Source organism: Phaenicophaeus curvirostris, chromosome 2 (assembly GCF_032191515.1).
Source record: "Phaenicophaeus curvirostris isolate KB17595 chromosome 2, BPBGC_Pcur_1.0, whole genome shotgun sequence".
In the NCBI taxonomy this organism is placed as follows: Eukaryota; Metazoa; Chordata; class Aves; order Cuculiformes; family Cuculidae; genus Phaenicophaeus; species Phaenicophaeus curvirostris.
This window is the reverse complement of record NC_091393.1, coordinates 59,703,898-59,717,801: the sequence shown is the minus strand read 5'-3', so window position 1 is coordinate 59,717,801 and position 13,904 is coordinate 59,703,898. Positions and strand designations below refer to the sequence as shown.

The following is a 13,904-nucleotide window of genomic DNA, read 5'->3' as shown; positions in this document are numbered from 1 at the left end:
TAACATAGCACTCTTTTTTTCTTTTAAAATAAAGCTAGAAAATGTGAACAGCTTTTACATTCTTAGCTCTCTCTCCCTGCCCCCCTGCTGCGCTTTGTTTTTAAGTTGTCATGATTGTTTTTCTTCACTGTGTGGCACAGAGCACCTTTGAAGCCAAGCACAATTTATATTGCCAAGACAGATGCTATAAAATGAAGCTGAACATGGCAGATGTTGAAAGAGTTGTATGTTTGCAAATGACTACCTGTCATAATACGTTTCTCTGATTCTTTATTTTTTTTCTGAAAAGAAGGACTAGAGAAGAAAGCAAGGTGGCCTAGTCTTTCAGATGCCAAGGATGAGGAAGAATTTAGCTGCTCCCCTTTAGACTAGAAGTAGCTTACATCATAGCTTAATTCCAAATAACATGTTGACAATGATCACAATGAAAAATATTCTACAACTTTGAGTTAAGACCTTCTGTCTTTCTTCAGTGTAAATGAACTTTGCCTATGTGAAAGTCACTCTGAAAGCCTGGATGGATAAAATCAAGAAGAAAACCTGAAATTGCCATTGCAGAGCCTTATATTGCATGTACTCAAATATTATTATTTATTACAAGATGCCTTTGTGTTGGTAATTTTGCTTAGACATAATTCTGCAAGTTTGACAGAGAACAAAAGATGGAAGAATGTTAGTAATGAGAACTGTTTTCCATTGCACTCTCTAAGAATAAGTCTAAACAAGTGGGAGGTAACTAGAGTTTTGTTTAAGTGAGAGATTTAAGGCTCTGTTGAAAATCCTTTACAGAAAAAGCACTGGATTGAAACTATTCAGAGATCCATTTTGTAATTCTGCTGAGTGTTTCTTTTGAAATGCTTTGAGCAATTAATGCTGAGGAACCTGCGCTTCACCGCACCTGATATTCTCTTATTGGTGGAAAGCTTGTTCAGAAACATGTTACATTATCATAAGTAAACAAAAACCTGCACACTTGGGTCATCCACTAAAGCAGATGATTCTTCTAGGAGCATATGAAAGCTTAAGGATGCTGGGGTTTTATAAAATCTACACGACCTCCAGACTCTCTTTGACAGTAAGACATTTCTCCTGTCAGTGACTTTTTCTGTGTTCTCCTGGAAGTCAATATCTCCTTGGTACAGGTGGATACAATTTGCATCTGACTTTGCCAGCTGTTGTTGGGGAGAGAAGCTGGAAAATCAATTTTATTAGTGTGAGCTGTATCTCATTCAGTATAACCAAGAATATTGTTCTATTGTCTATGAAAAAGGCTTCAATACAAATTTAGATGAGCAGTTTACCCCAGCAGAAAGCCAAGAAATTAATTAAGATAGCAGTACTCTTTTTAATCTTTATCAGTAGTTTTTCAGAGTGTAATTTATAATAATACAAGCAAGATATTAAACAACAGGATTTTACAAAGATAGGAAAAAAATTAAAAAAAAATATTTGGACTTTGTGTGTGTGATCCCCTGTGATGACACATTTTATCCCCATGAGAAGTAAAATGCACTTAGTCACCATAAATTATGCTAGGTCCAACTGGCCTTCTGTGATCTGTGCTATTTGGACAGATAACTGGTGTCATTTTGTAGCTGGAACTTCCTTACATTCTTAAATTGTGATTCTTGCTAGAGGAAGTTGAATGTGTTAATACACAGCATCTCTTACACCATACATATCAAAGTTAATCATGAGACAATCAGCTTGAAAGAAAAAGCAAGTATAATACTTTTTAGCTATAAAGACTGTGGCATAAATGGTTTTTCACCATGAAGATATGTAGGGATAGATGTGGGAACAAGAGCAACTGTGGTTAAAATGAAAAAACAGGGAATGCAGAATACAAAGAAATGAATGAAGGAATGAAGTTCAGAGTTGTAAGCAAAATACCTTCCTAATATTTCCCCTCTAATAATAGGAGAATATATAGTTTAATATCTATCTATCTATCTATCTATCTATCTTTTTATCAATTGTTTCAGTGTTACATCTTATAAGAACCTCATGAATTATTTTACGTATGATTGGAGGATACTGTGCAAAGATGGATATGAAGAAGAAAGCAGTAACATATCCATTGCAGAATAGACAGCTTTCAGATCTTTCCTCTTTGTTATCAACATACTTATTTCGCAACCCATATGTCCTTGCCTGGATGTGAAGCTCACTGCACAGGACTTTTATCACCCCATTTCCTTTCAGTTCCAGGCTTATTAGTTAAAATAATTTCCATAGTTATTACTGCGTCCCATCATCAATGTGAAAGAGTAGATATTTCAGAGCTAGATCTATATCATAGCTTGCTTACTATTTCCAGGATCTTCTCTTATATGTGGTATAATTAATAGCTTTAGAAATTATAGAATTAAATTAATTGTTCCTCTGTGGAATGTTGTGCGGAGTGAGGGGTAGGAAACATACAACAAAGATTTGCAAAGCCTAACAGTTCAGCTGTAGGAGTGGTGTCTGCAGCAAGGAGTCTGTGTTTCCTGAAGAAAAGACCGGATTCTTGGGGGGAAAAAAAAAAAGCCTTTTTTAAAGCTGGATTTGATTCTTATGTTTATCACAAGGCAATCTCATATCCCATACATGAAGGAGCAGCTCCCCGAGTTGCTTAATTGCTGCTCTTCCAGTATCTTCTGGCAAAGGGCAGCCCTTACAGATGAGACTGTCATCCATTTACATCCACTTGATCATGAATATTGGAGAGACCGTGATCAGGGCAGGCAGCATTTATGTGACTCACTGTCCTTTTTTTCCATTTGGATGTTTAAGCGGACCTGCTGCAAAGGAGTTCTGAATTTGTCTGTAACTCGCACTAGAGTTTATGCCTTTTTACACTTTTTTTTTCTATGAACTGTAACCATGGTATGAGACTCATGAGGTCTGCAGATAGTTATTTGCCAAAAGCATTTCCATTTCCAAAATTTTGCTTTATTTCTTTCATCTTCCTATTCATCTTTTAAATTTTTTTTTTTTTTTGGTAAATGTGTCAGGTCAGAAAATAGCTTTTCTTAATGCTCCTGTTTATACTTTCAAAGTCTGGAAGATGAAAGACTTTCAGGTTGAAGTTATTTCTGCTTTTTTTTTTCCTATTTATCTGGTATTCTTGTGGAAAGAGATATTTTTGAAAGATAAGATTACCCAAGCAGCTTCACATGGTATTCTCTTCTCTTTAGTGTGCTACCTTCTGAACATAAAAAGTAGAAATGTAGTATTAGTTCATTTTAGGGTTTACAGAATATGGCTACATTTAAGATCAAAACTGAAACTTCAGTTTCAGTTTGTTTGTGTTTTTTAAGCCTTGAGAAGAGGAGGCTGAGGGGAGACCTTACTCCTCTCTACAACTACCTGAAAGGAGGTTGTCGAGAGGAAGGAGCTGGCCTCTTCTCCCAAGTGACAGGGGACAGGACAAGAGGGAATGGCCTCGAGCTCCACCAGGAGAGGTTCAGGCTGGACATTAGGAAAAAATTTTTCACAGAAAGGGTCGTTGGGCACTGGCAGAGGCTGCCCAGGGAGGTGGTTGAGTCACCTTCCCTGGAGGTGTTTAAAAGATGGGTGGATGAGGTGCTGAGGGGCATGGTTTAGTGGCAGATAGGAATGGTTGGACCTGATGATCCTGGAAGTCTTTTCCAACCTAGTGATTCTGTGATTCCCCATAATTTTCTATCAGGCTTCTCCCTGGTTTGCACAATTGTTATACTGATCTCTGCATGACTACATGACCTGAGCAAATAACATCTGCACAATTTACTGAGGGTGATGGAATGGGACTTTCAGAAGTATTTATCTGCTTTCCTGTCTGCTAGCAATTAGCTTCTCTTGGAATTAACTACTTGCAATTGCATAGCAAACACCACCATAAAGATCAAAGAAATAAGTGAAATATATAACTTTATTAAAGCATTATAGACAAGTTCTAGATATTTCAGGGTTGTCTTACCAAATACATTAAGACAGCTCGTAGACAGAAGGGGCAGAGTTTCATTAAACTATTGCATGTTTAATTATTAGTTATGGTGATCGATGACGATGTGCAACTTCATCAAAATGAAAGCAAAAGGAAAGGCAAAGGTCTCTTAGACTTGGTCATCCATCAGATTAGTGTTAGAGTGAGCTAATTTCTGTAATGGATAAAAAAGTTGTATTCATTTAGCAGTATGTCCACGAACAGGGACTTCCCAATCCAAATTAACAGGGCTATGTTTACAGTCAGCAAAATTCTTGAGGAAGCCTGGGAGCTGTGGTGAGACACCTCATATGCTCTACCAGGATCCTTCGTTTCCAATTCGGCGATGTTAAATTCTTCACACAGGATGCAGGTAAAAGTTAAACTGCAGCAGGGACAAAAGCAATGAATTCTCAACATGTGATATTATAGCTCTATCTTCATCAGGAGAAAGACATGCTAACTTCTTAGTTACTTGTGATGAGACGAAGTTCTAGGTAAGATTAAGAATTCTGTTTCCATATTTGTCAGATAGTTAAGGTAGCAGCAATGAGTAATCATAGCATTCCTTTGACCCTTGAAATTGGGTGACAACTTCAAATTACTTTATCTTCCTAACTCACATTGCCTCAAAACAGTACATAACTCTCAAATCTAAAATCTTTTTCAAAAAACTGAGTCCAAAATGACGAGCCTGCTCTAACCATAAAAGCATGATTCTGTGACATAACAGGACAGCAATAAGTAGGGTTTGTAATTTTAGATTGACATAGCCTAAACGGAACCATAAATGCAACTGTAATTCTGAATTTCCCATGTCCATAAAGTTCAGTTTCGGGTAATTGTAATATTTCTTTAACATATTTATTCTTAGGTATGAACTATTCCTGGTACATCCTTTGTCTTAACTGCCAGTAAACACTTTATCTCGGATATATAAATTTACCTGCCTTGCTGTTAATGCTCATGGTAAAATGACAACATGGTACGGAAACAAGTGGTTGATTGATAATAGATAGGGTTATAGTTTTGAAAAATACAAATGGCAAATCAATGATTGAAGAACCACCTTGCAACACTTTCCTCACATTGACTGTTTTAAGGCTGCCATGTGTAGCAAGCTGTAACCTCAGCATCTTCTACAGTCATGGCACTTCATATTCTTAAATAACAAAGCAAGGACAATGCTCTGAAACATCAATTTCAATCCACCCAAAGAGAAAGCTACTGATGTAGAAGGTCAGTAAAAGCTGCCATTTGCTCTGCAGCAGTGTGGGAGGGGGAAGGGTGGAAAAAGTACAAACTAATGCTTGATGTTATATTGAAATGTATGTGTGTCTAATGAATTTGAGGCACTGCTCAAGAGGAGTTCACGCTTAAAAAGCATCATCTGCATAAAGCTGCCAATGTCAGTGAGGGGCTGATTTAGCTGTGCCACAGATAAGTGGGAGAAATAATAAACCTCTACTCCATCTCATTGTCATTCCCTAGTTTTCTCATTCACTGTCCTTTTTTCACCTTTTCAACACCAAAAATCCCTCGAGTGGCAGATAATTTCTTGTGCTGTCACTTGTGTTTATTTTTTTTCCATTTTTGTAAGTCACACAAGAATATTCGCCTTGCTAGTTCTCTCATAACAATGAGCATGTGGCATTTTTAAGAAAAGTGATTCTTGCATAATCATGACTTGAGCAACTAGCCATAACTGTGCAGTGATTCACTTTCAGCTCCAGCCCTGACAAGTGATTGTATTGCATTTCTGAAAGGAACAAAATTCTGACAGGCTCTCCTTAAAGGCTGAGGATCAAATGCAGATTTTCTTCTCTCTCTGGCCCTGCTCCTGTCCCACATACCAGTGCTGAGGGAGAATCTGTGGACCACAGGTATGTGCCAGAGAATCAAGAATTATGCCTGCAGTCTTTGGGCTTCAGTATAATAGAAAAAAAGATGATTGCTTCTATCTAACGTCTCATTGCTGCAGCGTCTTTGAAAAAAAGACACAAGAGTATTTATGATCTGATCCACAGTCCATTCAAGTCAGTGGAAATGTTTGTGTCAATCATTGGGGAGCAGTATGGGAAGGATGATTGATCTACATGTTTATGCTAGATACCCTAAGGTACATATTCTGTACTCTTTAGATATTCAATGTGCATACTATACTTCTATGTGGACCGTTCAGGAATTATCTGTGAGAAGCTTATATTCAGAAGCATTGCAGCTTCTACTCAGCTATCAGTAGTGCAAACCCATGATTTTTAATGATTAAATTCACTGGGATTTTTACAGAAACATTTTTAGGAATTATCATATAATCATAGAATGGTTTGTGTCGGAAGGGGCCTTAAAGATCATCTACTTACAACCCCCCTCCCACTACATCATTTTGCTCAAGGCCCCATCCAACCTGGCCTTGAACAATTCCAGGGATGGGGCATTCACAACTTCCCCGGGCAACCTGTGCCAGTGCCTCACCGCCCTCATTGTGAAGAATTTCCTCCTTATGTCTAGTCTAAATCTTTTCCTCTCCAATTTATAGCCATTCCCCCTAGTCCTATCGCTACAAGCCTTTTACAAAGTCTCTCCCCAGCTTTCTTGTAGGTCCCCTTCAGATATTGGAAGGTTACCACAAGATCTCCTCGGAGCCTTCTCTTCTCCAGGCAGAACAAACCCAACTCTCTCAGCTTGTCCTTGTATGGGAGGTGCTCCAGCCCTCTGTGCATCCTTGTGCATCCAGCCTTCCTCTGGACCTTTTCCAACAGTTCCATATCCTTCTTATGTTGAACTGGACATAATACTCCAGGTGGGGTCTCACAAGAGAGGAATACAGGGGAAGAATCACCTCCCTCGACCTGCTGGACATGCTTGTTTGGTGCAGCCCAGGATACAGTTGGCCTTCTGGGCTATGAGCGCACATTGCTGGCTCATGTTGAGCTTCTCGTCAATCGGCATTCCCAAGTCCTTCTCTACGGGGCTGCTCTCAATCATATCATCCTCCATCCTGTATTGAAACTGTGGATTGCCCCAGCCCAGGTGTAGGACCTTGCACATGGCCTTATTGAACCTCATGAGACTCACATGGGCCCAATTATGAGCTATTGTGATTTATTTAATTGTTTATTAATGAATTTGGGAAGTTGTATGGTGTTAAAATATATTTCAGAATTCATTGAAACAGCTTTAACTAAAAAGACATAAAAAATTAATAAAAAACAGATCTCATTTAAAACCATAGTGTTTTGATACATAACAGAGTATTAATTACATCAGTAAATAAACCAGAATATTTTATTTAAAAGTTTCTTTTTCCTATTTATTATAGTCTGTGTTCAAAAATATCACAGATTTAGGAAATTATTTTATCTTTGTTGATAATGTCTTAACTGAGACAGTTATTTCACACTCCACAGATGGTTAAAAACCAGAATTAGAAATAGATTTTATAAACAGACAGAGTAAGATCTTGTTCATAAGGAGAAGACAATATGTTCAAGGTCAAGACTGATGCACCCCTAGGAGTAAGAAATATACCAAAGGAGGCAGGAGGCCTGCATGGGTGAGCAAGGACCTTCTGCAATAGTTCAAATAGAAGAAGGAAGATTTCAGAATGTGAGACTGGCCACTTGGGAGGAATATATGAACACTGTGAGAGTATGTAGAGATGTGATCAGGAAGGGCAAGGCTTTAGACACTGTCTCCTGTAACATCCTCACAGTTAAACTTAGGAAATGTGGGTTAGATGAGTGGATAATGAGGTGGATTGAGGACTGTCTGGATGGTAGTGCTCAAAAAGTTGTGATCAGTGGTGGAGTGTCAGTGACCTGAATGAGGGGACAGAGTGTACCCTCAGCAAGCTTGGTGATGACACAAAACTGGGAGGATTGGCTGATACACCAGAAGGCTGTGCTGCCGTTCAGCTGGGCAGAGAGGAACATAATGAAGTTCATCAGATGCAAGTGTAGAGTCCTGCACCTTAGGAGGAATAACCCCATGCACCAATCCAGGGGCTGACTTTCTGGAAAGCAGCTCTGCAGAGAAAGACCTGGGAGTCCTGGTGGAAAGCAAGTTAACCATGCAGTGTACCTTTGTGGCCAAGAATGCTAATAGTATCCTTGGGTGCATTAAGAAGATTGTGGCCAGAAGTTAGAGAAGCTTATCGTTCCCATCTACTCTGCCCCATTAAGGCCTCGTCTGGAGTACTGTTTCCAGTTCTGGGCTCCTCAGCTCCAGGAAGTCAAGGAACTACTGGAGGCACAAGCTGGAGCACAGAATGTTCCACCAGAGCATGAGTAAATACTTCTTTACTGTGAGGGTGATCGAGCACTGGAACAGGCTGCCCAGGGAGGTTGTGGAATCTCCTTCTCTGGTGTTATTCAAAGCCTTCCTGGACGTGTTCCTGTGCAACGGCTTTAGGTGAACCTGCTTTAGCAGGGGGCTTGGACTAGATGATCTCCAGAGGTCCTTTCCAACTGTGACCATTTTGTGATTCTATTATTCTGTGATATGTGCTTATACACAGAAAACTTTATTTTATTTTTTTTAAAATAAACTACGTTATTACTATTTTAAGTTTCTAAACTAATTCACTCACTGAACTCATTGTTCTTGCAAATATTAAAAAATACTATGTTTTGAAAATACTAATACGGAAAAAATATTCCTTAAAAATCAACTTACCAACTCCTCTCCAGGAGAACCTTCTTCCAGATTTGCATAAAGGACCATTCTTTGCCATCCAAAGATGCCACCACAAATATCTTTTGGATGTATAGACTAAAAATATGAATTGAAAGATTGGATTTTCTCTCTTTTTTTCCCCTTTATATTTATTTCTTTTTATATCTTTTTTCTTTAAGTTTCTTGGCCAGAAGGAAATACAGGAATTAAGCATGATTTTTTGTCATACACGTATTCTATTCTTACATATTTTTACATCCTATGGTGATCTTTGTATCTTTCTTTCAAATACCTCAAATGGGTTCCCAGATAAGATGACTTTTTTTTTTTAATCATTGCTCAACGTTTACCTCAAATTGTGTACACTTGCGATCATGCTGTGAAATAGAAATTGTTATCCTGTATTTTTTACAGATGGTTAAACTAAGGTTCAGAGAAATAAAGAGCCTTTACTGAAGAAAACTGTCAGGCATGACTTTTCCCATCATGGAGAAGTGCCTGATTCGCAGGTCAGAGCGCTGCAAGCAGTCAGAGAAATGGTGCATGAAACTCATTACTACAGTGCGGACAGAAGAACAATTACACAGAGAAAGTGGTGCAATGGTGATTTTTTTGCCATTTTTGTTTTTTAGAAAAAAAATGTTAATTATAAAACTTAAAACATGCTGAATGCTCCTAAAGTGCCACATTACTGAGTGTATTTATGAAGGCATAAGGTAATAATTATGCACATGCAAATTTTGCAGTGCTGCCTTGGTGTGCAAACTAATGCATAACTGGACTAACTCATCTTTTTCAAAGGTACCATACGAGTACAATTCCTTTTAAATCCATAAGAATTTCTGGTGCCCAGTGCTCTTGATCATTACTAGTTTTTAATATTTTATGTGAAAAGTTCTCCATACAGCAAATTGCATGGAACGTGCTTTACCTTAGCAGTATAATGGGCTGAGAGATTCCTGATGAAGTTTGAAGTATTAAAAAACAAGTATGAGGTGAGGAAAGGTTGATTTAAAGTGTTTCTAAGGAATATGTATTTTCAGGATTTTTCCATTTAATATGTATTTTTATTAAATTTGTTGTACTATATACAAAGCAATTATTTTGATTATGAAGCACATCATTATGTAGGTTAGGAATTATTTATAGGGTCATTCTCTGTACTTTGAATGTAAAGTACTCTATAATTCTTATTCTTTAGCATTTTTTTATGTAATGGTTTCCTAAAACACTATGTGGGCTTCTTCCTGAGTCTTTTGGTCCTCCTTAAACCTTTCCTTTCAGAACTTCTTAGGTAGCCCATAAATGTGGATGAAGGCAGCTTCTGTGGTATGTGGCAAGAGCTAGTCCTTGTGTCAGACCATTTTTTCTCCTCACTTGAAGAGGCAGCAAGAAAATATCTCTAAGGATAATCCACATCCTGTTCCACATTCTCTAATACATCTTCTGATAAAATGTAGAAAGGGAGTTGAAAAATAGCCAAGTTCTCTGCAGCACAATTAGCCAGCTGCCACATTCACACTCCTCTGCTGCCACCACCAAGCAGCCCCGTGGACCTCTTACTGCTCACCTGCCAAAAAACCCTTGCATATCTTCTTTTGAGGGGAAGCCCTATATTTCTGTCAGAGATAGGCATCTGGGTTTTTTATAGGTTTGTTTTCTGTTCGCCTTCAAGTGCGTCTTAATCACGACAGAGCTAATTATCACAGAAAGGTTCTGACATGCAGTTTCTGCTGTTTCTCTGTTCTGACCTTAAAAGACTGATGAGAACTTGTGGAGCTGTGGTAAAAAATAGACTCTCTGGAGGGGTGAAAAAAGAAGAGCTGTAAGTGAAATTTGGGAGAGGAGCTCTGAACGGTTTTTGAGGGAGAATACATTTGCAGTGCAAAAGTGATGAGAGGACAGAGACAGAAAGCTGTGACAGGACCACCCCAGACAGAAGGAGAAGAAATGAAATAAGGGTTGATGGGGAAACTGATAAGACTGTTGGGCAAGGACAGAAAAACAGCAGGCAGTGAGGGTGCAGTCACACTAAAAGGGAGGAAGCAAATAGCAAGCCATAGGTAAAAGAAGGCACTGTAAAAAAATATTATGGGAAGAGAGTGAAATAATTGCAAAAAAAAGAAAGAGAACAGTTAGGAACACAAAGGTGAATATGAAAATGCCATAATAAAAATAATTGTAATTTTAGTGTTTAGCATATATGTAATGTGTGTGCAAACATCTGATGGGAGGGAATAAAAAAGACAGAGACATGCTTTTTGCAATGGTGACCAGTGACAGCACAAGAAGCATGGGCACAATTTTTGTTCTGTTTGTTTTTTTTTTGTTCTGCTTTTTTGTTTGTTTGTCTTTTTTTTTTGGTTTTGTTTCTTTTTGTGGAGTAGTTCAACACCGAAACAGGTTGTCAGAGAGGTTGTGGACTCTCCGTCCACAGGTACGTTCAAAACCCAACTGGACATGGTCCTGGGCAACAGGCTCCAGCTTAGAGAATGGGGCTTGGACTAGATGACCTCTAAGAGTTTGCTTCCCACTTCAGTGATTGTATGGGCATTTTCAAGGAGTTATGAAGAAGATGGAATTCTTAATTTTTTCTTTGCAACATATTAAATTCATTAATACAGTGCTTTCAGGGGTTCTAGTAATAATTTGCAAGGACCTGGAAGGGTACTACTGAAGCACATAATTTGGCTTGAATTGTTGGGGTTGAAGTTTTTTTCCTCATGAGAAGTAATAGAAAAAGCCACCGCCAGGTAAAAAATGTATATAGGTGCTTTCTGTTATGATGAAATCTCTCAGTTTGCCTGTGTGATATATCCTGCTTACATGCTTGGGGTTAAACTAATTGCCAGTCCTTTTGGGTTTTTTTGTTTTTGTTTTTTTTTTAGTAAGAAGGAAACTGACTTTGAAATAAATTTGATCCCTTTGCTGTCCTGTGTTTTTGTTTCAGTGAGGAAATAGTTTAAAGGAAATAAGTAGGAAGGAATCCTTGTGATGTATGAGGGGACAAATATGAATATATGGTCACATGCAGCATTTTTGGAAATACATTTCATCTATGTAATAGGCAAATAATACTGAATGTGGGGATACATTTCTTCTGTGGATTTCAAACGGTCTCCATTAAAGCATGTTTCTTACACTGAAATCACAGCAATATTAGTTATCAATGTGCTTGTTTTAATTAGTTGCTTAGTTTAAGTCCCTCTTTGTCTCATTCTTGGCATTCCTTACCACAGTGTCTGAGAGGATACACAAATATATTTTTACTAAAAATACTGTTTAGGTGGAGATCTTTATGTAATAGGATACTTCAGCCTTATTTTAATTACTGTCAGGGACAAGTAGAGAGCTATTACAATGCAATTACAGATAAAACAAACATAGAAATGGAATTAATTTTGGATTAGCTTTTGCTATGACTCTTGGTTATTATCCCTAGAAAACATAAATATTAAAGGATTAATGAAAGCATTCTGAGACAAATTGTTATAAATAAAAGTAAAATAACTTACTAGGGGAGAAAACCAGAAACAGTAGAACATGTGAATGCAGAATAAACTTGTTGAGTCAGATTTCTGATCTTTTGACAAAATACTCCAGCTCATTGCAATCTAGGGACTATTCATAAAGGCTTGTGGTGAGAGGACAAGGGGGAGTGGGTATAAACTGGAGAAGGGCTGGTTTAGACTAGACATTAGGAAGAATTTCTTCACCATGAGAGTGGTGAGGCACTGGCACAGGTTGCCCAGGGAAGTTGTGGCTGCCCCATCCCTGGAGGTGTTCAAGGCCAGGTTGGATGGGGCCTTGGGCAGCCTGATCTAGTGGGAGGTGTCCCTGCTTATGGCAGGGGAGTTGGAACTATATGATTTTTAAGATTCCATCCAACCCAAACTATTCTATGATTCTATGACTCATTGTTTTATTTCAGCTTCTTTTTGCTTTGTTAAATATTTCAGAAATTCATGTCACATTTAAGCTGCATGGACTTGTGATTACCTTTGGTAAGCTAGCATCCCTCACAGGTTCAGAGAAATCACAGTGTCGTGGATGTTAGGATCCACAATATGGCTTACCATGCGTATTTCCTTTATTGGTGATATCTTAAAATGTGCAACAGGAAGTAAGTTCAGGAATGTGAATAAGACTCATGAAACATATTTGGCTCAAGCCTAGAAGCAGCCAAGCTCATTATTTCATTGGAAAGTGGGTTTATGTTTGAAAGTTAACCCTGTGCTTCAGTTGCTGGGTTAAGGCTTTTAAAGATACACTAGTATCTTTAAAGATACACTAGTATCTTGTATAAAGAATAGCTTGCATTAGCATTAGTAAATTGGGTCCAAATGGTTGTCATTGTTTTTTATATATTATTTTGAGAACTATGGAGTTACAGATCTAAACCTATTATCTCCTTGAAAAAGCAAAATGAAATATGGGTTTGTCTTTGATACACAGTAACTTGTAGTTTTTGACATGATATTACCATTTCAGTTATGCTGAGGATGATTTCTTAAAGTTATGGTCAACTGTAGCACCAAATGTAGCTGGTTATTTATGTCTTGTTAAGAAAGGACTGATTTCCATATTCAATGTTTGCAGAATCGTTGAGACAGATTACAAATCATTAACCAAGAACAGGTTTCTGGTCTCAACTATTATCTGTAAATATACTGTTGTCTTGTTGAAGCCATTACATTTAAAATATGAAGACTAATTCCTTGCCATGCGTAATAATTCCTTTTTCTTGAAAGCTGTCAAGGGTTTCTTTCTAAGCCATCACTACCTATTGACCTAGTCCCAGTCTATTTCTTTCGTCAGTGGCAATCTTGTGTGAGAAGCTACGGGTAGTTAAATGTTTCAGCACAAGTTTACTAGGCGTCACTCTTCATATTATTCTACTGAGGCTTGTTTTGGTTTTCTATTTTGTAAAAATAGAATGACTAAACCAGAAATTTCTGTTAAATAAAGGACAGGTTGGCAATGCATGAGAGTGAAAACAGAGAAGTGGTAATATGATCTCAAATCTTATTCTCTAGACTATATTATCTTCATCTTTTTAATCTAATAGGTCTGCTTCTTTGTTTGTCTAATTATTTTTTTCATTAGAAAAACTAGATAGATGTAGTTTTAGTCAGAATTTAAATTAGAATGAGAATGGGGCTGGAGTAATACAGCCACAGATAGTGGTTTGAATTTTTAATTTATACATATCTATTTTAAACTCTATTTAATTTTCAGCATATAGTTGCCCCTGTCATGTAAACCTGAAGCATTC

General features: G+C 37.7%; 1 protein-coding gene across 2 annotated transcripts in view; it reads left to right on the top strand.

Annotated features, from left to right (window-relative positions):
• PRKN (parkin RBR E3 ubiquitin protein ligase) overlaps positions 1-13,904 on the top strand; it is a 732,905-nt gene that overhangs the window by 299,176 nt on the left and 419,825 nt on the right. The gene's annotated exons all lie outside the window — the stretch shown is intronic.